This window comes from Oncorhynchus nerka, linkage group LG11, assembly GCF_034236695.1.
Source record: "Oncorhynchus nerka isolate Pitt River linkage group LG11, Oner_Uvic_2.0, whole genome shotgun sequence".
NCBI lineage: Eukaryota > Metazoa > Chordata > Actinopteri > Salmoniformes > Salmonidae > Oncorhynchus > Oncorhynchus nerka.
Genome location: NC_088406.1, coordinates 60,659,222 through 60,684,114, shown reverse-complemented (window position 1 = coordinate 60,684,114; position 24,893 = coordinate 60,659,222). Strand labels below are relative to the sequence as shown.

General features: G+C 43.3%; 1 protein-coding gene across 1 annotated transcript in view; it reads left to right on the top strand.

The window, feature by feature from the left end:
• Window positions 1-2,137: 2,137 nt before the first annotated feature.
• The window catches only part of LOC115137525 (catenin alpha-2-like), a 698,212-nt gene continuing 675,456 nt past the window's right edge, over window positions 2,138-24,893 (top strand). The window contains exon 1 of the mRNA XM_065024699.1: window positions 2,138-2,345. The gene's annotated coding sequence lies outside the window, so the exon portion shown is untranslated. The remainder of the gene's footprint in view (window positions 2,346-24,893) is intronic.

Genomic DNA, 24,893 nt, shown 5'->3' with positions numbered 1-24,893 from the left:
GGTAATTAATGTGTAAGTCACATACATTTGCTCAATTGACATGAATATAGGCTATGCATATATTTTCTCTATGCTCAAAAATAGACCTTTAGACAACCAGTTAATTGAAATCTGAGGCTGACGTGTCTTTGCTCCCTATATGGTCTCTAAATACACTTACTTGTATCTATCAGTGAATTTTAATTTAGCACCTGTCAGGTTTTTAGAAACCATAAAAAGTGATGCCCAAAGTATGTTTATGCATTAACTCTGCAAGTTTTCCATGAATTTATGTAATAATGACAATTGTATGTGGTCAGATATAGGCGTTCGACCTTTTGGCAGATACACTCCCCTCCATATGTATTTGGACAGTGACTCTGCATTTTTTACATTTGGTTCTAAACTTCAGCGTTTTAGATTTGCAATGGTCTCATTTTAGGCGACAGTACAGAATGTCAGCATTTATTTCAGGGGATTGTCATACACATCAGTTTTACTGTTTAGAAATGAAAGCACTTTACACTATGTATCTAGTTCACCCATTTGAAGAAGTCATAAGTATATGGGCAAATTAACTTAAAGTGTATTCAAGTAGGCAGTTGTAGGCATTTGCGGCTTGTTTTGGTTGTGCTTTGGATTTTTTGGGGGCCTAATAAGAACTGAATGGTGAATAATGTATTGTGTCAGTTTGGAGTCTTTGTCCACCCAGGCCCCCCCATGCCTATGCCCCTGATGTGGATTCTACTATGATTATGGATAATCATGAATGCATTGTGAATAATGATGAGTGAGAAGGTTACAGAGGCACAAAGGTCACACCCCCTAAAACAATACTAACCTCCCCTGTAATGGTGAGAAGTTACCACGTTTTGTTCTAGCCTCTGAAAGGGCATCTCATCCATCATTATTCATGTTTCATTTCATGATTTTTCCTTAATCATGACACTATCAGGATTCGTTTCAAAGTGTTCAGAAACATCTACTCGCTTAGAAAGTAAATGACTCCAGTCATCACCATTCAGTTACAGTCCTATCGGGACAAAGCATTACCCGGAAACAACCGAAACAAACTGCAAATGCATCCAATGACCTTGATGTCGTCATGGCGTGCAGGGAATACGGGACCAAATACCAAACTTCGGACTACTTTTATACACAATGAGTGAATTTGTCCAAATACTTGTTACTTCTTGACATGGTGGGGGGCTAGATACATAGAGTGCTTTCTTTTCTAAATGGTTAGACAGATATGTATGCAAATTCCTTAAAACAAAAGGTGACATTCTATACTGTCCCCTCATATGAAACATTTGATCTCATATTCAGGATGCTGGAGTATAGAGCCAAATTGAAAATGTGAGCATCACTGTCCAAAGGCATATGGAGGGACAGGCAATTCCACAGTGGAGAATAGTGCAGATGCTACATTTGGTAACACAATGGTGGTTTGTGCTGTTTGTGCCATTACCAAACTTTGCATCTGCACCGTTCTTCAAGTAAATGTGCTTTTGTAAACATTGTCATGGAAATGGTTCAAATTAGTCCATGTGCATATGGTATGGTTTGTTTAACTTTGCAATCATTGGTTTTGTTTGACAAAAATCTGAGTCTCAATGTCACTGTCACTGTCACTGTTACCATGGAATTACCCATATTTAACACACACAAATTTAACCCATAACTGGTTAGATATAGGCAACATGGCCTGTGTGTTTGTTCTCGATTCCAGTCTTTCTTCTTGTTTATAGCTTGCACTAGCCGTTTCCATAACAGGCATACCGGTGGTACACAGATTACTTTACGCTTTCCTAAATACAATTTTAAAAACACACAGGCATGACCATAATCGTTATCAGTCCATGCTGGCCATGCGCGTCATCCCCTTGTCCCACTTCCAGCGTCAGAGTCAAAATTTGGCAACGAAACGCATAAAAAAAACGCTCTGTCAATCTAGTAGCAGGATGCATTCTCAACCGAGATACTGCACATGCGCGGGTGAGAGCGAGTCCGCTGATTTGACAGCCCTTTGAATGTACCAACCAGCTCACTGTATTGCAAGGCGCTCACTATTCCACGGAGCTGCGCACAGAGCGCACAATCAGCACCTGTCTTCTCTATGGCTGTGGCTTCAGCGGTGGGAGGGGTCATTATTTGGCAGGGAGCGGCGGTAGAATTTCCTAGATACCGACAGCCGCGCGTGCCGTGCACCCATTCAGATTCAGCACTATTCTGAAGGAAAGCGCACGGATTTAGGCAATTTAGCCGAAGGAACGAGACCGAGAAGGCAGTATCTATTAGGAATACACAGTGAAACAATACATTATACATCTTTTGTTGAAATACAAGAGCTGTCATCAAACAAGGTAAGCTTTGAAGACAGCCACTAGCCGGTGTTTGCTAGCAACATTGTTGCGCTGTCTCGGTGCTGGGTCAGACGCTACATTGTAGCAAGGCGAGGTTAACGCATCCTAGTCAAAATTTGAATTCATATTCTATTTATAACGCATTCATTTTAAAGAACGTTTAAAACCTCTATGATATGTATGGTTATTTTTACGGGCATTGTTGGATAATTCATGATAGCTAACCATTATCTAGTCGGGTACCATACCATCCAGCAAGCAGTGCTGGAGCCCGTCAGCGCACCGTCAGCGCGAGCCTCTTTCGGGCGAGTCTCGAGAGCTGGCTAGTGTAGCATGTTAGCTTGATAGCAGCTAAGCTACAGACATTGGCTGTGTTTTATTCTAGGGAATGGGTCTTCCGCCTGAATACAACATCGGTTCGTATAGCCCCGAGTGGCTTTGTGTTGATTGGGACCTACAATTATGGAATTAGTCTTTATTCCAGTCATTCCTTTTCCAATCTGAATCGTTCAGTCTGGAGCCCCATGTCGGTGCGCGTCCTATATTTCCATCCCCATCATCCGGATAATGCATCCGCTATTCTTTGTCTCAGTTGGGCTATATTATTAGGCTACTCGTTGTCTGAATATATCACATAGGGGCAGAAACAACCTCTTAAGGATCCCTCCCTTTTTTAAAAACATTTCCCATAAAATGACAAATCTAACTGCCTGGAGCTCTGGACCTGAAGCAAGGATATGCATATTATTGATACCATTTGAAAGGAAACACTTTGACATTTATGGCAATGTGAAATGCATGTAGGAGAATATAACACATTAGATCTGGTAAAAGACAATACAAAGAAAAAAAACATGATTTTTTTTGTTGTGTATTTTTCATCTTTGAAATGCAAGAGAAAGGCCATAATGTATTAATCCAGCCCAGGCATAATTGAGATTTTGGCCACTAGATGGCAGCAGTGTGAAAATGTTTAGACTGATCCAATGACCCATTGCATTTCTGTTAAAAATTTTGAATCAAGACTGCCCAAATGTGTCTAATTGGTTTATTAATAACTTTTCAAGTTCATAACTGTGCACTCTCCTCAAACAATAGCATGGCATTCTTTCACTGTAGTAGCTACTGTAAATTGGACAGTGCAGTTAGATTAACAAGAAGTTAAGCTTTCTGCCAATATCAGATACTGTATGTCTATGTCCTGGGAAATGTTATTGTTACTTACAACCTCATGCTAATCGCATTAGCCTACGTTAGCTCACCTGTCCCGCGGGGGACCCAATTTAATCCTCTATTTTTAATACCACAACAGTAGTGCTATTCAACATTTCTTGCGGAATCATTTTGAATTAGTTAACATTACTTGACTGTTTTCAGGTGGGCTATCAGGCAGGTTTAAAATGAGGTGTAGTAGTATAGTGCACAGATGTCCATTTTTTAAACCACATTTTTCATATTTGTTTGTATTTATTGTTGAATTATTGACAGTCGGTTAGGGAATGAAGTTCGTGACTAAGGTAAGCCGTAAATTGCAAGTCTTGTTTTTGCCGTAGCACCTAACATAAAATGGTGTTGAAGCTGTTCAATGAATGCATTCATAGCATGTGAGTGCCAAAGCACAGTGTCACCTGCGTACCTATGCCTGGCCTGATTATTTCCTTATTATCCTACTATTAGCTATTTATTATTTGTCTATTACAGTATTTACCTACCTATTATTTATGTACTATTTACAGTATTTACCAACCTATTATTTATGTACTATTTACAGTATTTACCTACCTATTATTTATGTACTATTTACAGTATTTACCAACCTATTATTTATGTACTATTTACAGTATTTACCGACCTATTAGTTATGTACTATTTACAGTATTTACCGACCTATTATTTATGTACTATTTACAGTATTTACCGACCTATTATTTACGTACTATTTACAGTATTTACCGACCTATTATTTATGTACTATGTACAGTATTTACCGACCTATTATTTATGTACTATTTACAGTATTTACCGACCTATTATTTATGTACTATTTACAGTATTTACCTACCTATTATGTATGTACTATTTACAGTATTTACCGACCTATTATTTATGTACTATTTACAGTATTTACCGACCTATTATTTACGTACTATTTACAGTATTTACCGACCTATTATTTATGTACTATTTACAGTATTTACCGACCTATTATTTATTTACTATTTACAGTATTTACCGACCTATTATTTACGTACTATTTACAGTATTTACTGACCTATAATTTATGTAGTATTTACAGTATTTACTGACCTATTATTTATGTACTATTTACAGTATTTACCGACCTATTATTTACGTACTATTTACAGTATTTACCTACCTATTATTTATGTACTATTTACAGTATTTACCGACCTATTATTTATGTACTATTTACAGTATTTACCAACCTATTATTTACGTACTATTTACAGTATTTACTGACCTATTATTTCTGTAGTATTTACAGTATTTACCGACCTAATATTTATGTACTATTTACAGTATTTACCGACCTATTATTTATGTACTATTTACAGTATTTACCGACCTATTATTTATGTACTATTTACAGTATTTACCTACCTATTATTTATGTACTATTTACAGTATTTACCGACCTATTATTTATGTACTATTTACAGTATTTACCGACCTATTATTTATGTACTATTTACAGTATTTACCGACCTATTATTTATGTACTATTTACAGTATTTACCGACCTATTATTTATGTACTATTTACAGTATTTACCGACCTATTATTTATGTACTATTTACAGTATTTACCGACCTATTATTTATGTACTATTTACAGTATTTACCGACCTATTATTTATGTACTATTTACAGTATTTACCGACCTATTATTTATGTATTATTTACAGTATTTACCGACCTATTATTTATCGATTATATACATCTAAAGAGTAAGGGGCAAAGAAAGCACAACATCTCTTTTTTATATATTCCAAGAGTTCCGTTTAGGGTGGAAATGCCATACAGATGTGGTGCTGTAGTACTTTTCTTTATCTACAGTTAGCTGGTAAACACGTTTTGTAACGGTTCTAAAAACACCCCGATACTAAAATAGGTCCTTGTAATTTGTTGGTGCACAACCTCATCCCTCCAGGCAAGAAGCAGTGTCTGTCCAACAATAAGCCAGTAGTAGTGAATGGCCGACTGCTCAATAGTTAAGTAGTAGCGTGGGTAGACTTATGTGTCTGTGCATGTTTATTGAATATGGTCCCATACAGTAATGGCTGGGTTATGATTCGGTGTGTGATTTGTGGATAACACACCCACAGACACACACACAGACACACAGACACACACACAAACATAAACACACACACACATTCTGTCCCTGTAACCGGAGCTGGGCCTGGCATCTCAGAGAGCTCCAGGGGTCACAGAGTGGCCACATTTAGAACTTGAACTTTTGATTGGCGCCCAGGCATTCAGGGAGAACACTCACAGGGAGTATATATGGCTCCGTCTGTGTTTTCTTCACAAGTGTTTTCTTCAGTGACAGTGCTTTGTCATTTGTGTGTGTGCTTGTGTGTGTGTGTGTGTGTGTGTGTGTGTGTGTGTGTGTGTGTGTGTGTGTGTGTGTGTGTGTGTGTGTGTGTGTGCATGTCCACCACTACTCTAAAGATCACAGGTCATTAGAAATGCAGACTATGCCCATCACTGGTTCTCCATATAGGCCTCTCAGTGCATCTCATGAGGTGCGTCCTAAATGGCACCCTATTCCCTATTTAATGGACTACTTTTTTGAAAAGTAGTGGACTATGTAAGGAATAGGGTACCATTTGAGACACAGTCATAGTGTTTGGGTCGAGTTAAAGGGCTGCAGTCTTACTAGTTCCTTGTTGTGTTGTCCTGGAGCTGTTATAAGCTAGGCCCTAGATACACAATCAATAACAGTTCAATAGGATTGCATTGTGTTGCTGGTCTCCAGGGCGATATTGGTGGGGGCCATATTGGCAGGACACCTTGGAGCCTGTTAGTGGTCGTTAGCTACAGCTGGAAGGCTTCATGGTAGCCATGGAAGCCCTGTAGCCTGGGACACAAATGCAGGTTGAACTAAGGTTGTGTGATTTAGGCACCAAACGAAACCAAACAGACGGATACAGAGAGGGACTGTATAGAAACACACATATTCAAATAGAAACACACATATTCCCTTTTGGCTGCTAAACGTGTTCCTTGTGTACCCTAATGAACACAACCCAGGTAGAAGTTTCTCCACTGCCTGCATTCAGTCTGTCACTCCAAAGGAGTAAGGTTTCGAAGTTTTGTAGCTCTGCATTGGGGAATGGCTTATCTATGCTAAGGTAAGAAAAACACTCACTATAGGATGACTCAGGGCTGGTCATCTTATGTGAAAATGCTGAAGGCTTGTGGATAACACACACACAGACACACACACACACACATATTATTTGAACCTGGGTTTGTAGGGCATCTCTATGGATCAATACTTTGACCTGTGCATCATCTGCCTCATACATTGTAACTCTTGACCACAGTGCGTAATGTTGCTGTGTGTATCCTGCACTGTTAAATGTTATTGCACCGACAACTTTGATTCCTTAGTTAGTTTTCATGGAGGATTGGTTCAAATGTTTCCATTGATAGCGACGACAATGTTTTGTCCTTTAATACGGAGGCATCACATTTGTCTTTGATGGAGAAATGAGGTTGTATGAGACTTGACTCAGTATTTGTTGTAATATTCAGTATGAGTAGCATTACACTTGACTCAGGCCCTCTGAAAACCGTTGGACATTTTGGGTGATGATGCATTTAAAAGTCACAATAACCTAGAGAATTCCTTTTGTTCAGTTCAGGCTGACATGTTGTTTGTTTAGCTGTTTAGCCTAGTCTACACGAAGTAGTGACTACACAGGAGACCCCATAGAGATGCCCTACAAACCCGGGTTCAAATAGTATTCGTCGTAGTTCAAGTACTTCAGCTGCACTTGATAGGGCTTGCCTGGTGCACTGGAACCAATGGAATAGTGCCCAAGGTCCCAAACCCCGCCCGTCTGGCACTCAAGGCAGGCTCGATCAAACACTCAAAGTATTTATAAGAAAACAAATACTATTTGGACCCAGATGGTCTGATGATCCAGTGACATGGTGGAAAGTGTAGTGTCAGCAGCCAGCGGTCAGTGCACTGTTGCTAGAGAGAGTGAGCGCATTGCACTCAGCTGCATTCTCACCAGCTGTCAATCAGCCAAAGACCACACCCACCAGTATACTGCCGTCTCCTTGGACTCAGTTGCGTAGTAAACATGTGCAGCTGCCAAGAGATTTTTCACTCTAGTAGCCTACTTAGCAGACACCATGTTTGGAAAAAGCACTCGATCATATTCTTCACAGGGCAGTTAAAAAACTAGCATACTACTGTTCAGTACAGTTAAGTTCTCCGTACTTGAAGTAAGAACATTGTAACTATGTAATTAAGGAATGAGCCCCTTATTGCGTTTTACCCCTTATCGCGTAGTTGGAAAAATTCATTTGTTTCGAGCGTCCAGTTGATAAATTGGCCATTGGGAAATCTTCTAAATCACCAAAGCATGGAAAGAGCGAACCGATCTTGTTAAGAGGTGAAATTACCTGTGATAAAGTTGTTATCGGCTCAATTAAAAAAGGAACAGGCCCGGGAAGGTAGAGAGTTAGCTAATGCACTAGAAGATTGAGGAGCACTTACAAGTTATTTTAGCAAGCAGACTCTGAGTCCGAAGACACCTTTGTTCATCATTGTCCAGCAGACAAGGCAAATTTCTCAGGGCAGACATGCTGCAGGGCATTTTTAAAGGCCTCTTCTGAGACCTTTTTCATAAAACATTTCTTAATAATTCCCCTCTCAGACTTCCAAAGAAGAAGAATTGCCCCTATCCTCCAAGTAGAGTTATTGATCTTGACAAGCTTGAACCGTTAATGGATTCTTCGCTGTCCGTGGAGGTCCTATCAATTGTGAGTGGGCCCCGACTGACACCAATTAACCACCTTCGTTCACTCACAGACAGTGCAGTCGGGTGGGTGATGATAGCTGGTTCTCAACCACAACTTAGTTATCCACTCTGATGTTCAGGGTACCTAATCCACTTCAAGTGCACACTTTGCACCTTGGCACCTTTTCCCCTTCCCTCAAGTGACTACTAGAGCTTCTCTATCACTTTACATCTACAGAATCTGTTCTGAGATGATGGTTGAGGCCCAAATGGCACCCTTTATAGTGCACTACTTTTGACCAGGGCCCGGTAGCAGTAGGGTACTAGTAGTAGTGCGCTATATAGGGCATAGGGTGTCATTTGAGATGCCGACAATGACTTGAATACCCAGTCAGACTAACAGGGTGTTCGGCTGCCCTAAGTATGCTGTAGGTTATAAAATGGCAATATTTTTGTCAAAACCCACTGGCTGTGTTCTGATATCCAGTATGAACCTAGAATTGGGCGTGCATTTTAGTGGTGCTAGTATGGAACTTAGTGACTTGTCTGACTCCTAATGTGATGTAGCATGGCATGACCGCTCGGTAGGAGCACAGAGCCATAGATGTGACAGGGTCTTATGCTTATAGCGTATCAGCTCCCCTGCATTATGGAAAAGGACTATCAATCACCAGCTTAGCCTCATCTCCCAGCCTACTGAGGTCTGATGTCTGTTAACTATCATAGAAGGCCTGGTAGTCTACCATGCATCAAAAATAGGCTACTTAGGTCACTTTCTTATATACAGGACCGGGCTCTCCGTCCTGGATGAGCACCGTCTGTGTTTCCTCGTGTTTCTGTTTGTGGTGGAAACAGGAAGTCTTTCCTCTTTGAAGGGGATCGTCTTTGGAGGACGGCAATGGCCTAGAGGTTAGAGAGGCTGACCGGCAGCCGGAAGGTCAAGCCCCGGGCCGGGCAACACAAAAATGAGAATGGAACTGAACTGGCAGATGGAAAACTGCTGGTCTCTGATCCCAATTACCATCTCCTGCCGCTGTTCCCTTAAGAAAGGCACTTAACCCCCCAGCAATTGCAGCTGCTGACCCTGTGTATCTCAACGTGTGTGTGTGTGTGTGTCCGGGGGGTTGGAAAGGCAGAAAACACATTTCCAAACACATTTCCACTGCTTAATACACTAAAGATAGGCTGCACATCTCAATTGAGTTGCTACAGTAGGCCAAGAGCCTACAGCCTAGTATACAGAGTGTTGAGCTTAGATCAGGTCCCCCCTGTCTAAATCTAAATCAAATTGTATTTGTTAATTTTGTCACAATAGAACAGGGGGGGGGGGGGGGTGCAAATAGTCTGGGTAGCCATTTAATTGGCTGTTCAGGAGCCTTATGGCTTGGGGTAAGAGCTATTTAGGAGCCTCTTGGACCTAGAATTGGTGCTCCGGTACCGCTTGCCATGCGGTAGCAGAGAGAACAGTCTATGACTAGGCTGGCTGGAGCCTTTGACAATTTTTAGGGCCTTCCTCTGACACCGCCTTACATAGAGGTCTTGGATGGCAGGAAGCTTGGCCCCGGTGATGTACTGGGTGTACGCACTACCCTCTGTAGTGTCTTGCTGTCAGAGGCCGAGCAGTTAACATATCAGTCAACGATGTAACCCGTCAGGATGCTCTCGGGGGTGCAGCTGTAAAACCTTTTGAGGATCTGAGGACTCATGCCAAATCTTTTCAGTCTCCTGAGGGGGACTGATAGGTTTTGTCGTGCCCTCTTCACAACTGTCTTGGTGTTCTTGGACCATGTTAGTTTGTTGGTGATGTGGACGCCAAGGAACTTGAAGCACTCAACCTGCTCCACTACAGCCTGTCGATGAAAATGGGGGAGTGCTCGGTCCTCCTTTTCCTGTAGGCCACAATCATCTCCTTTGTTTTGATCATGTTGAGGGAGAGGTTGTTGTCATTGCACCACATGGTCAGGTCTCTGACCTCCTCCCTATAGGCAGTCTCATCGTTGTCGGTGATCAGGCCTACCACTGTTGTGTCAACAGCAAACTTAATGATGGTATTGGAGCCGTGCCTGGCCGTGCAGTCATGAGTGAACAGAGTACAGGAGGGGACTGAGCACGTACCCCTGAGGGGCCCCCGTGTTGAGGATCAGTGTGGCGGATGTGTTGTTACCTACCCTTACCAACTGGGGGCGGCCCGTCAGGAAGTCCAGTATCCAGTTGCAGAGTGAGGTGTTTAGTCCCAGGGTCCTTAGCTTAGTGATGAGCTTTGTGGGCACTATGGTGTTGAACGCTGACCTGTAGTCAATGAATAGCATTCTCAGATAGGTGTTCCTTTTGTCCAGGTGTGAAAGGGCAGTGTGGAGTGCAATAGAGATTGCATCATCTGTGGATCTGTTGGTGCGGTATGCAAATTCGAGTGGGTGTTTCTGGGATAAAGGTGTTGATGTGAGCCATGACCAGCCTTTAAAAACATTTCATGGCTACAGACGTGAGTGCTACGGGTCGGTAGTCATTTAGGCAGGTTACGTTAGTGTTCTTGGGTACAGGGAATATGGTGGTCTGCTTGAAACATGTTGGTATTACAGACTCAGACAGGGAGAGGTTGAAACTGACACTTGCCAGTTGGTCAGCGCATGCTCAGAGTTCACGTCCTGGTAATCCGTCTGGTCCTGCGGCCTTGTGAATGTTGTCCTGTTTAAAGGTCTTACTCACATCGGCTGTGGAGAGTGATCACACAGTCGTCCGGAACAGCTGATGCTCTCATGTATGTTTCAATGTTACTTGCCTCAAAGCGAGCATAGAAGTTATTTAGCTCGTCTGGAAGGCTTGTGTTACTGGGCAGCTCTCGGCTGTGTTTCCCTTTGTAGTCTGCAATAGTTTGCAGGCCCTGACACATCTGGCGAGCATCGTAGCCGGTGTTTGATGGTTCGTCAGAAGGCATAGCGGGATTTCTTATAAGCATCCGGGTTAGAGTCCCACTCCTTGAAAGCGACAGCTCTACCTTTTAGCTCAGTGCGAATGTTGCCTTTAATCCATTGCTTCTGGTTGGGGTATGTACTGTGGCAGATGGCAGGGAGAGGTGAGGGGCGTGGTTATTGAGGGGAGATATCTTGCAGCCCGCTGGCTCCACTCCCGTGCCTTAAATGGATTTCCTTCCCCAACGAGGTGAGGCTGTGGTTCATAAAGCCAGGGAGTGCTTGGGGATAAAAGAGGAATCGGCCTGGTTTTAGTGCTAGCATCGGTCTGTGGTGGTATGTAGACAGCTACGAAAAATACAGATAAACTCTCTAGGTAGATCTACAGCTTATCATGAGATACTCTACCTCAGGCGAGCAAAACCTCAGACTTGCTTAGATATCGTGCACCAGCTGTTGTTTACATAAATGCATAGGCCCCCACCCTGTGTCTTACCAGAGGCTGCTGTTCTGTCCTGTTGAGAGTGTATAACCCGCCACCTGTATGTTCTTAATGTCGTCAATGTGCAAGTCGCTCTGGATAAGAGCGTCTGCTAAATGACTTAAATGTAAATGATGTAAATGTCGTTCAGCCACGACTCGGTGAAACATAAGATATTACAGTTTTTAATGTCCCGTTGGCAGCATAAACGTGCTTTCAGTTGGTCCCATTTATTTTCCAGCGATTGAACGTTTGCTAGCAGGACGGAAGGCATGGGCAGATTAGCCACTCGTCGCCTGATCCTCACAAGGCACCCTGATCCCTTTCTGCAAAATCTGCGTTTTCTTCTCCAGCGAATAATGGGGATCTGGGCCTGGGGTCTGTATTATATCCCTCCTGTCTGACTCATTGAAGAAGAACTCTTCGTCCATTTTGAGGTGAGCAATCGCAGGTCTGATGTCCAGAAGCTCTTTTCGGTCATAAGAGACGGTAGCAGCAACATTATGTACAGAACAAGTTACGAACAACGCAACCAACCATGCAAAAAAAAAAAACATAATTAAGTGTCCATGTAACCTTATCCATCGTGATTTAAAAGGCTAAATGTATCCTGAATCAGCACTCCTATTCAGAGACGCTTGATACATACGGCCACAGACTTTCAAATCAAGTGACTTTTAAACAGGACTTCTAGCACTGTGCTTACTGTGTGATGTAACTATTATAAGCCATACAATGATCATTATGTTCTTTTCTGTAAAAGGGTGAGGTTTCACCCTCCGTTAACATACTTGGTGTTGTGGAGAGAGAGGAAGATGAAGAGAGAAGTTGTTATCATTCAAAGTTATTTTTGCTCCCCTGCCGTGGTGATGCCTCCATCTAATTTCCCCCCTATTCCCTACACAGTGCACTACGTTTGACCAGTGCACTATATAGGGAATAGTGTGCCATTTGGAATATATCCCACGGTCACTACCAATCCTTCTTAGGAACAGAGTGGCCCAGTACTGACCTGTGTGATGTTTGGGAGAAGTTGAAGCTCAGAATGAAATAGAACACGATTATGTTGCATCTCTATGATCTGAAGGTCCACCAGGGGCTAATTAGTTTCAACTTATACAGTACCAACTCTTTCTTAATACAAGTCCTCTCTTCCATGTATCCATGGAATACCAGATTTGAACTGACACATCCATCTCTCGCTCTCTCTCTTTCCAGTGCCCGTCTGTCATTCACCCACTCCGGGAATACAAATGGATATTCCACATAGCCTGGTTCCTCTCTAGGTTTCTTCCTAGGTTTTGGCCTTTCTAGGGAGTTTTTCCTAGCCACCGTGCTTCTACACCTGCATTGCTTGCTGTTTGGGGTTTTAGGCTGGGTTTCTGTACAGCACTTTGAGATATCAGCTGATGTACGAAGGGCTATATAAATACATTTGATTTGATTTGATTTGATATTCTGAACTTTAAAAAAAGACTCGTTGGCTAGATCTAGGCCTAGAGAGTAACCGAGGTCTTTCTATGATTTACAGAAGGCTAAGTAGAGCTGGGTCAGGGTCACTTTTTCTTTCTGACGTCTCACAAATAGCATTCACAGTACAATCGTTCAGCATAAGTCTGAATCTCATTCCTTTCATAATGCGCTAGCTACTTTTCACCAGAGCCCACAGAGCTATGTAGGAAATGGGGTGCCGTTTGGGGACACTCACTTTCTCGCTATGCTAATCCCTGTGAGGCTCAGTCACTTCTCTGAGCAACTCCACTCTTTCTCTCTCTCTCTCTCGCTCCATCTCATTTCAATTAAATGTGCTATATTGGCCTCCCTCCCTCCCTCCCTCCCTCCCTCCCTCCCTCCCTCCCTCCCTCCCTCCCTCCCTCCCTCCCTCCCTCCCTCACCCCGCCTCTATCCCTCTCTACCTCTCTGTCTCTCTCTATCTATCTATCTGCTGTTCCCTTTATCCGCCCCGTACCTGGGACGCCTTGTTGTTCTTTTGATTCCATCTGAGGCAAATCTCCCTGTAGGGCTCAGATGTAGTGTTGCCTACCCCCCCACCCCACCCCCATTGTCCATCCTGTCTGCTGCAGCGTCACGGTCTCTAGACACACACAGACGCAATGACTGCCACACACCCACACACAATTGCAGACTCTCACTGTGGCAGATACACACAGACGCGCTATAGATCAGGGTCCAGTGTGGCCCCTCAGTACCGGCTCAGCTCTCAGCTCGTCCCCCGCAGTGAGCGGGCCCTAGTGCCTTTGTGCATTAACTTCTCTATTGTTTACGACAGGATATATATATATATGCAATCTTTTTGTGTTGATACATCCCGTATTCTCTACTGACTGCACAGACACACCAAGGCCGGCAATATGCTCACTTTAGAGCTGTACCGTGTCTGTCAATCAATCACTCACTCATGCCCTGTTTTCCATGTACAGGTGACTGTGCTGGATCATGTGTCTTGCAGTATGACATTGTCTCAGCATTAAGGGTTAGCCTAATAAAGAGAAACGCTATAAGAGAGAGGACAGAGAGCATAGAAAGAGAAGAGAGAGACTGTGGGTGTCTCCTGGGCGAGACGACATGCTAGGATTCTTTCGGTCTCCTAGTTCTCACTTCTTTTTCTCTCCAGCTAGAATGAACCCTGAGGGGAATCACCCAGCAAAAACAAACTCTGTCTGTCTGTCTGTCTGTCTGTCTGTCTGTCTGTCTGTCTGTCTGTCTGTCTGTCTGTCTGTCTGTCTGTCTGTCTGTCTGTCTGTCTGTCTGTCTGTCTGTCTGTCTGTCTGTCTGTCTGTCTGTCTGTCTGTCTGTCTGTCTGTCTGTGCGCTTGAGACCGGGCGGGGATATGGTGGGCCCACTAGCTATAGCATCATGACCTAGAGCCTATTGGACTTCCCATAGCAGACACGCTAACCCGGCAGTTTAACTTTAACTGATGTCTTGAGATGTTGCTTCAATATATCAACATAATTTTCCACCTTCATGATGCCATCTATTTTGTGAATTGCACCAGTCCCTCCTGCAGCAAAACACCCCCACAACATGATGCTGCCACCCCTGTACTTCACGGTTGGGATGTTGTTCTTCGGCTTGCAAACCTCCCCTTTTGTTTCCAAACATAACAATGGTCATTATGGCCAAACAGTTCTATTTTTGTTTCCTCAGACATTTCTCCAAAAAGTACGGTCTTTGTCCCCATGTGCAGTTGCAAACTGTAGTCTGGCTTTTTTTATTACAGTTTTGGAGCAGTGGCTTCTTCCTTGCTGAGCGGCCTTTCAAGTTACGGGATATGGGACTCGTTTTACTGTGGATATAGATACTTTTGTACCTGTTTCCTCCAGCATCTTCACAAGGTCCTTTGCTGTTGTTCTGGGATTGATTTGCACTTTTCACACCAAAGTATGTTCATCTCTAAGAGACAGAATGCATCTCCTTCCTGAGCGGTATGACGGCTGCGTGGTCCCATGGTGTTTATACTTGCGTACTATTGTTTGTACAGATGAACCTTCAGGCGTTTGGAAATTGCTCCCAAGGATGAACCTTTCCGAGTTCTTGGCTGATTTCTTTTGATTTTCCCATGATGTCAAGCAAAGAGGCACTGAGTTTGAAGGTAGGCCTTGAAATACATCCACAGGTACACCGCCAATTGACTCAAATTATGTCAAAAAGGATGTCAGAAGCCTTTAAAGGCATGACAACATTTTCTGGAATTTTCCAAGCTGTTTAAAGGCACAGTCAACTTAATGTATGTGAACTTCTGACCCACTGGAATCGTGATACACTGAATTATAAGTGAAAGAATCTGTCTGTAAACAATTGTTTGAAAAATTACTTGTGTCATGCACGAAGTAGATGTCCTAACCGACTTGCCAAAACTATAGTTTGTTAACAAGAAATTTGTGGAGTGGTTGAAAAACAAGTTTTAATGACTCCAACCTGAGTGTATGTAAACTTCTAACTTCCATTACACTCAAAAGTTACTTCAACTTCAATCAATGAATGCTAGCGATGGCTAGCTATGCTAGCTACTCTACCAGTTTGTCTAAAGCGTTATCATACTATTAGCACACCCTGCACACAAAAATGTATATTTTTAAGGGATATGCAGTAGTTTGATAACCATATCACCAAAGTTTGTTGTATCAGACATTCAGTCATTGTATTTAATTAAGAGAATGAACAAGATTTAACAAGGCAATTTGAATGGGCGGCAATTTTTTGTGATTTTTACATCCGTACCCCAGTACGACCCACGTGACTGCAGTGAACCTCACTTCGTTTAGGGACTATGGGGCTGAAGCATGGGCACTGCGTGTTTGTTTAGTCCGGTTGCTAGGCACACAATGCAACAGTGTGTGGGCTGCCTACAGCTGCATGCTGAATAAGTTATCGTTCTTTCATTTTGCTATTATCTTGATTTAAAACATTTCCAACCCGCATTATAATTGTTCTGAATTGCGAACCGACCCACGGGTTGAGGGAAAGTTTTCATACCACCCGCCAGCTGATTGAGTACCCGTGGTACCCGACCAAATGAAGGACTCTTAAACACACACACCAAAAAGGCAAAGGCTACTGGACGTAGTGGGAACAGCAATTTAATGGATTCCTATCTGTAAAAACAGCTTTTATTCTGTGTATATAGCTTCTTATGACACAATTATACCAACAATTTGGCTGTGATGCTGTTGAAGTGACAATACATTTGTCACACCCTGACTGAATGACAGCACATTTGCTTGTCAGACCAAATCATTCTGTTCCCAAAACCCAGAAATCCGAAATCTTGTCCAAAATCCAATCCTTAGAACACAGCTTGCCATATGTAATTTCATGCTCTTGGTTTAGAATTTAAAAACCCAACAGTAATTCTATTTTTCTCTCGTCTGGTTAATACGATTTAACCACTAAATGTTCTCCATTAACTTGGATAAGTAACGGCCGTGCTCATTTGGCCTGATTTCTATGTAGGCTTTCCAGAAGACAGGGAAATCTAAGTATAAACAGTATCTCAAATACATTTATAACCTTTGTATTGTTTTTTTTGCATTTGGAAATCTTAATATCGGGACTATCCCAGATTGCCCTTTTAATTCCTGCGAGCCCAGCCAAGACGATGTCAGTACAGCTCTAATGGAGCCTTTTTATGCTCCCTTCCTTTCTTAAAAAATATTCATCGTGAATCATCTGCGTCTGCCTCTGCCGCTGAGACGAAGGGCCATCCGAGGAGAGACAGCAGGTGCTCTTTACTGATTTCCCCTCGTGTGAGAAATCCAACAACGTCTTTTCAAAGGGGCAGATGGCTGGCTGGTTTCAAGCTCTGTGAGAATTACCCCCTATATTGTTAGAAGGGGGATGGTTCAGTTTGAGTGTGTGCTAGTGTGTGTGCCAGTGTGTGTGCTAGTGTGTGTGCTAGTGTGTGTGCTAGTATGTGTGCTAGTGTGTGTGCTAGTGTGTGTGCTAGGTTTGCCTTGTTTTGTTTACTTCAAAGAGACTGAGGGGCTCTGAGGGTCTGGTGCTGCCTTTGTTTTGTTTCAAAGTGAATCATTACAATAGGTGAGAACATGTATTAGTGTGTACTGGAAAGTAGCCAGTGAGCTGCAGGAGACAAAACTGAGTTGACTCTTACGTAGTCACATAAGAGTCAATTAGACTTATTTGACTCTCACATAGTCACATACGAGTCGATTAGACTTAGTTGACTCTTACATAGTCACATAAGAGTCAATTAGACTTAGTGGACTCTCACATAGTCACATAAGAGTCGATTAGACTTAGTTGACTCTCACATAGTCACATAAGAGTCAATTAGACTTAGTGGACTCTCACATAGTCACATAAGAGTCAATTAGACTTAGTGGACTCTCACATAGTCACATAAGAGTCAATTAGACTTATTTGACTCTCACATAGTCACATACGAGTCGATTAGACTTAGTTGACTCTTACATAGTCACATAAGAGTCAATTAGACTTAGTGGACTCTCACATAGTCACATAAGAGTCGATTAGACTTAGTTGACTCTCACATAGTCACAAGAGTCAATTAGACTTAGTTGACTCTCACAGTCACATATGAGTCAATTAGGGTGTGCGTCCTCTATGGAGAAGACAAAAGCCTGAGATGTGACCAGTGTATTTCTAGTACTGATTTCAAACATGTATTGGATGTTCAGAGGGAATTCAGTGTGGGTCTGTGTATATGAGCTTGTCTTTGAAATGAATCAACAAGCTATAAAACTCCTCAAGCATCTCCACCATCCAATTCTCCTACCTGGACTCAACATCACATTTTCAGTTAAGTTTATGGTGCGTCTCCTATGGCACCCTATTCTCTATATAATTCCCTGGTCAAAAGTAGTGCACTACTGTATGTAGGGAATAGGGAGCCATTTGGAAAGCAGCCTATTTTGAATTACTAAGTAATCCAGTCGAGAGACAATTTTGCGTTGCCCGGATAGAATTGCTTGTCACCAGACATCTGTTTTTGTTATTGGTTCAAACTTGATCAATTTGTTGGGGGGGAAAAAGTCATTACGAATACGGAAAGCAATTTGAATCTCCCATTGTCGTGCGTTGGTCCTTCTATTCTGTAATGAGTGACGCTGTAAAAGGGAAATCTTTATGGCATAATATCTGTTATAGGAAAGCTATAAAGGGAGGGATTTCTCTTTAATGGTTCTTCGAAGGGAGAGGCCTGGCAGATTGTTACATTACTCCATGAGTGTGTCCTAAAATGGCCCACTATTCCCTTGTTAGGGCACTACCTCTGGTCAACAATAGGGCACTGTGTAGATTATTTGGGGCGGACCCTACACCTCTCACTGTGCACCTGCACAGTCAGCTGCACGTTAAAGATGAAGAGGTCCTGCATTAAATGAAGTACAACTTGTAAAAGGCAAAATGACTGCTTCATAAGCCCTTAGTTAGGCTACATAGCTGATTTCAGCCTCCATAAACCCTTTGTTAGGCTACATAGCTGATTTCAGCCTTCATAAGCCCTTTGTTAGGCTACATAGCTGATTTCAGCCTTCATAAACCCTTTGTTAGGCTACATAGCTGATTTCAGCCTTCATAAGCCCTTTGTTAGGCTACATAGCTGATTTCAGCCTTCATAAACTCTTTGTTAGGCTACATAGCTGATTTCAGCCTTCATAAACCCTTTGTTGGGCTACATAGCTGATTTCAGCCTTCATAAGCCCTTTGTTAGGCTACATAGCTGATTTCAGCCTTCATAAACTCTTTGTTAGGCTACATAGCTGATTTCAGCCTTCATAAGCCCTTTCTAAGGCTTTATATAGATGCTTACTTCAGAAATGATTCATAAGGAATGTCAAGCTAGTGGTTAGCTGCGAGGGACCCCCAAAACAGCTTATGTTCGCCATATGCCTGATCTGCAACAGTGGAAGGAGCATCCTGCTCCAGGCTACACTGTACAGTAGCTAACACAAGTGTCACACTGTATGGTGGCACAACTTTGATTAAGCCTGTCACTTTGGTCTTTGAAGTTTGAAGTCTGTCTTAGCAGCCAGCAGCTAGCTGAGGAGGTGAGTGGGTGGGGTTGTGTTGAGTTGAGAGAAACGCCTGTGAAAGATGTTACCATCTGATAGGCTAGTCATTGACTCGTGCAGCAGGACCCAGGCAGGAAATTGACACGTTGTAATTTCGACTAATTCGAGGCGTGTGTTTCGCTGAAATTGCACTTAGAGCATGTCCAGGGAGAAGATCGGGCGGATGTCATCGGAGCCAACAAATTTCATTATGATCTCGAGAGCTATTAGTTTCATACCTGCTGGTTTCCCTCTCTCTCTCTCTCTCTCTCTCTCTCTCTCTCTCTCTAGCTACACAATTTGTTTTTCTTCGTCTAGGGCTCTCATGTGGGCTACAAGCTTGAGGTTGTTGCTTTGCAACCTCGCTCTCAAATCAGCAGTCTCAAAGCCTCTGCATTGCTTTTACTTTGAACTCGCAAGGTATGTGCGAGTTTATGTGTACACATGTGTATGAGAGAGAGAGGGAGAGAGGGAGAGAGGGAGAGAGGGAGAGAGAGAGAGAGAGAGAGAGAGAGAGAGAGAGAGAGAAAGGGCACATCTGTGTATGCGAGTGTGTGTACGTGTATGTTTGTGTGTGGTTATGTATGTATACATGCGTGTGTATGCCGGGGAATCTGTGAGACTGCCCCCGAGGCTTCACACATGTTCCCGATCCTACTTTGATCGGCCTTCTCTGGCCGTGCGACTCACACACTCCTGCTCCTGTGAATCTGGGCCACTGCAGAGGTGGCATATTAGCTCCTGTAATGAGAAGGGATGGGGACATTTTTAGGCTGCCTTCTCTCTGAATGTTACAGAATCCTTAATGCACATTTAATCCATGTAAGCACAACTTCAGTGTTTCAAAAGTTTCCTCGATATCTGACATTTGCCTCAGCCCTCTCTGCAAATACTCTTGTATATTTACCAAACTCTGAGTGTACACATTTTGAATTATTGAACAGCCTCACTGTAAGTCGCCATAACTTATAAGCTGATTTTTTATTCATGTAGCCTACTTCTAACTCGCTGAAAGTTTAAACTCACTGGAAGTGTGAACTGCACCAGTTATGGCTGTGGCCAGTCACTCTGCCATTAGTAGGCCTATATTATAGCTCTCGTGAACAGCAGATGGCGTGACTGACGCTGGGAGCTACAACCCGGGTCTTTTTTTGCGTCAGACGAGTTTCGTAGCATGCTAATCAAAAGTGTAGGCTTTGGTTTGGCACAATGAGGAAGCATATCTGGCCCTGGGAAGTTAAGAGCTATCAGAAGCCCATTCATGGGAGTGCCAATAAACCCCGATATGAGGCCGCAATGAGGTTTCTGTGGCGACGGGAGGCAGGTGTTAACATTAGCCCAGCGTTGACTAGAGAGAGGGGGAAATGACTTCCTGTCATCTAACTGTATTGAAGCTGTCTCCCCAAGCAACTCAATGCTCTGTGGGACGCCAAGCCCAGCACTCATCACTCAGGAACCAGATGTTTGTGGAATGAAGCCTAGCTACCCATTCTGAACTGAACCATTCATGTACACGCCACTCACAGCCTAGCTACCCATTCTGAACTGAACCATTCATGTACACGCCGCTCACAGCCTAGCTACCCATTCTGAACTGAACCATTCATGTACACGCCGCTCACAGCCTAGCTACCCATTCTGAACTGAACCATTCATGTACACGCCGCTCACAGCCTAGCTACCCATTCTGAACTGAACCATTCATATACACGCCGCTCACAGCCTAGCTACCCATTCTGAACTGAACCATTCATATACACGCCGCTCACAGCCTAGCTACCCATTCTGAACTGAACCATTCATGTACACGCCGCTCACAGCCTAGCTACCCATTCTGAACTGAACCATTCATGTACACGCCGCTCACAGCCTAGCTACCCATTCTGAACTGAACCATTCATGTACACGCCGCTCACAGCCTAGCTACCCATTCTGAACTGAACCATTCATGTACACGCCGCTCACAGCCTAGCTACCCATTCTGAACTGAACCATTCATGTACACGCCGCTCACAACCTAGCTACCCATTCTGAACTGAACCATTCATGTACACGCCGCTCACAGCCTAGCTACCCATTCTGAACTGAACCATTCATGTACACGCCGCTCACAGCCTAGCTACCCATTCTGAACTGAACCATTCATGTACACGCCGCTCACAGCCTAGCTACCCATTCTGAACTGAACCATTCATGTACACGCCGCTCACAGCCTAGCTACCCATTCTGAACTGAACCATTCATGTACACGCCGCTCACAGCCTAGCTACCCATTCTGAACTGAACCATTCATGTACACGCCGCTCACAGCCTAGCTACCCATTCTCAACTGAACCATTCATGTACACGCCGCTCACAGCCTAGCTACCCATTCTGAACTGAACCATTCATATACATGCCACTCACAGCCTAGCTACCCATTCTGAACTGAATTGTATCTCGGGAGTTGATAGGCTTGAAGTCATAAACAGCTCTGTGCTACAAGCATTGCGAAAAGCCGCTGGCAAATGGAGGAAAGTGCGGTTTGAATGAATGCTTACAAGCCAGCTGCAAATTAATCACAGTCTTTGTTAGGAAGAAATGGTCTTCACACAGTTCACAACGAGCTAGGCGACCCAAACTGCTTCATATACCCTGACTCTGCTTACACAGAACGCAAGAGAAGTGACGCAGTTTCAGGCACCACATTGATTATATGCAACGCAGGACAAGCTAGTTAAACTGGTAATATCATCAACCATGTGTAGTGATTATGTTAAGATTGATTGTTTTTATAAAATGAGGTTAATGCTAGCTAGCAACTGACCATGGCTCCTTTCTGCCTGCACTCGCGTAACAGGTGGTCAGCCTGCTACGCAGTCTCCTCATGGATTGCAATATAATCAGCACAAATTGACGTCCAAAAATGCTGATTACCGATTGTTATGAAAACTTGAAATCCACCCTAATTAACCGACCATTCCGATTAATCGGTCAAGCTCTACAGGAGAGGACTCCTTTACGAAAAACTGGACCACAACGATTGGTTGGCTAGCTTCCTAATTCATACACTAACTGACTAGGCTAAATTAATTTGTACTTGATGATTCATTCACACTTGTTTTTTCCAAAAGCCAACTGTTTATTTATATTTGTTTTCTGATCGAACCAAATGCACAGGAGGGAGAGAAATCAAAAACCAACAGGCAAATGAGTCTGACCTTGTGTCTACTACACCCCTGTGTGCTTATCGCAGTATCAACGGCATGGTACCGTGGTATTAACATCAACTGAAGTCAGCAGCAACAGAGTAGTAGTGGAGTTAATCTCAACAGCAGAAGGAATCTGAGTATTAATGGAGTTAATCTCAACAGCAGCAGGAAACAGAGTAGTAGTGGAGTTAATCTCAACAGCAGAAGGAAACAGAGTAGTAGTGGAGTTCATCTCAACAGCAGCAGCAACAGAGTAGTAGTGGAGTTAATCTCAACAGCAGAAGGAAACTGAGTATTAATGGAGTTAATCTCAACAGCAGCAGGAAACAGAGTAGTAGTGGAGTTAATCTCAACAGCAGCAGCAACAGAGTAGTAGTGGAGTTAATCTCAACAGCAGCAGGAAACCGAGTATTAATGGAGTTTATCTCAACAGCAGCAGGAAACAGATCAGTAGTGTAAATTAATCTCAACAGCAGCAGGAAACAGAGTAGTAGTAGTAGTAGTACCCTAGTAAAGTTAATCCCTGTATATCAACATGGCCCTGACAGAACAGAACAGCATGTACTGCCATGATGACTCCCAATCAGTGTCTGTTTAGTCCAGACCCTTGTGGAACTGCATGGACCCAATGGCTTAGTGGGTTAAACCATGTCGCTGACAACACCAGTGTTGTGGGCTTGATTCCTGCATGGACCACATATACAAAGGGTTTGACTGTGGCACTGGCAACAGTAGGGCCACATTCAGTAAGCAAACATGGAACAAATGTCAGATTTAACAGCCATTTCCTGCTGCTACTAAGATTAACTCCACTACTACTGACAATATTCCCTCTACTGCTACTGTCATGATTCCCTCTACTACTACTGACATGATTCCCTCCACTACAACTGACATGATTCCCTCCACTGCTACTGACATGATTCCCTCCACTGCTACTGACATGATTCCCTCCAGTACTACTGACATGATTCTCTCCACCACTACTGGCATGATTCCCTCCATGACAACTGACATGATTGCCTCCATTACTACTGACATTATTCCCTTCCACTGCTACTGACATGATTCCTTCCACTTCTACTGACATAATTCCCTCCAATTCTACTGGCATGATTCCCTCCATTACTACTGACATGATTATCTCCATTACTACTGACATGATTCCCTCTACTACTACTGACATGATTTCCTCCACTACTACTGACAGGATTCCCTCCACTACTACTGCCATGATTCCCTCCATTACTACTGACATGATTATCTCCATTACTACTGACATGATTCCCTCTACTACTACTGACATGATTCCCTCCACTACTACTGACAGGATTCCCCCCACTACTACTGCCATGATTCCCTCCATTACTACTGACATGATTCCATCCACTACCACTGACATGATTCCCTCCACTACTACTGACACGATTCCCCCCACTACTACTGACATGATTCCCTCCACTACAACTGACATGATTCCCTCCACTACAACTGACATGATTCCCTCCACTGCTACTGACATGATTCCCTCTACTACTACTGACATGATTCCCTCCACTGCTACTGACATGATTCCCTCCACTACTGACATGAGTCCCTCCACTACTACTGACATGATTCCCTCCACTGCTACTGACATGATTCCCTCCACTACCACTGACATGATTCCCTCCACTACTACTGCCACGATTCCCTACACTACTACTGACATGATTCCCTCCACTGCTACTGACATGATTCCCTCCACTACTACTGACATGATTCCCTCCACTACTACTGACATGATTCCCTCCACTACTACTGACATGATTCTCTCCACTACTACTGACATGATTTCCTCCACTACTACTGTCATGATTCCCTCCACTACTATTGTCATGATTCCCTCCATTACCACTGACATTATTCCCTCCACTACCACTGACATTATTCCCTCCACTACTACTGACATGATTCCCCCCACTATCACTGACATGATTCCCTCCACTGCTACTGACATGATTCCCTCCACTACTACTGCCATGATTCCCTCCACTACCACTGACATGATTCTCTCTACTACTGCCACGATTCCCTCCACTACTACTGCCATGATTCCTTCCACTACCACTGACATGATTCTCTCATCTACTACTGCCACGATTCCCTCCACTACTACTGCCACGATTCCCCCCACTACTATTGACATTATTCCCTCCATTTACAACTGACATGATTCCCTCCACTACCACTGACATGATTCCCTCCACTACTACTGACATGATTCCCTCCACTACCACTGACATGATTCCCTCCACTACTACTGACATGATTCCCTCCACTACCACTGACATTATTCCCTCCACTACTACTGACATGATTCCCCCCACTACCACTGACATGATTCCCTCCACTGCTACTGACATGA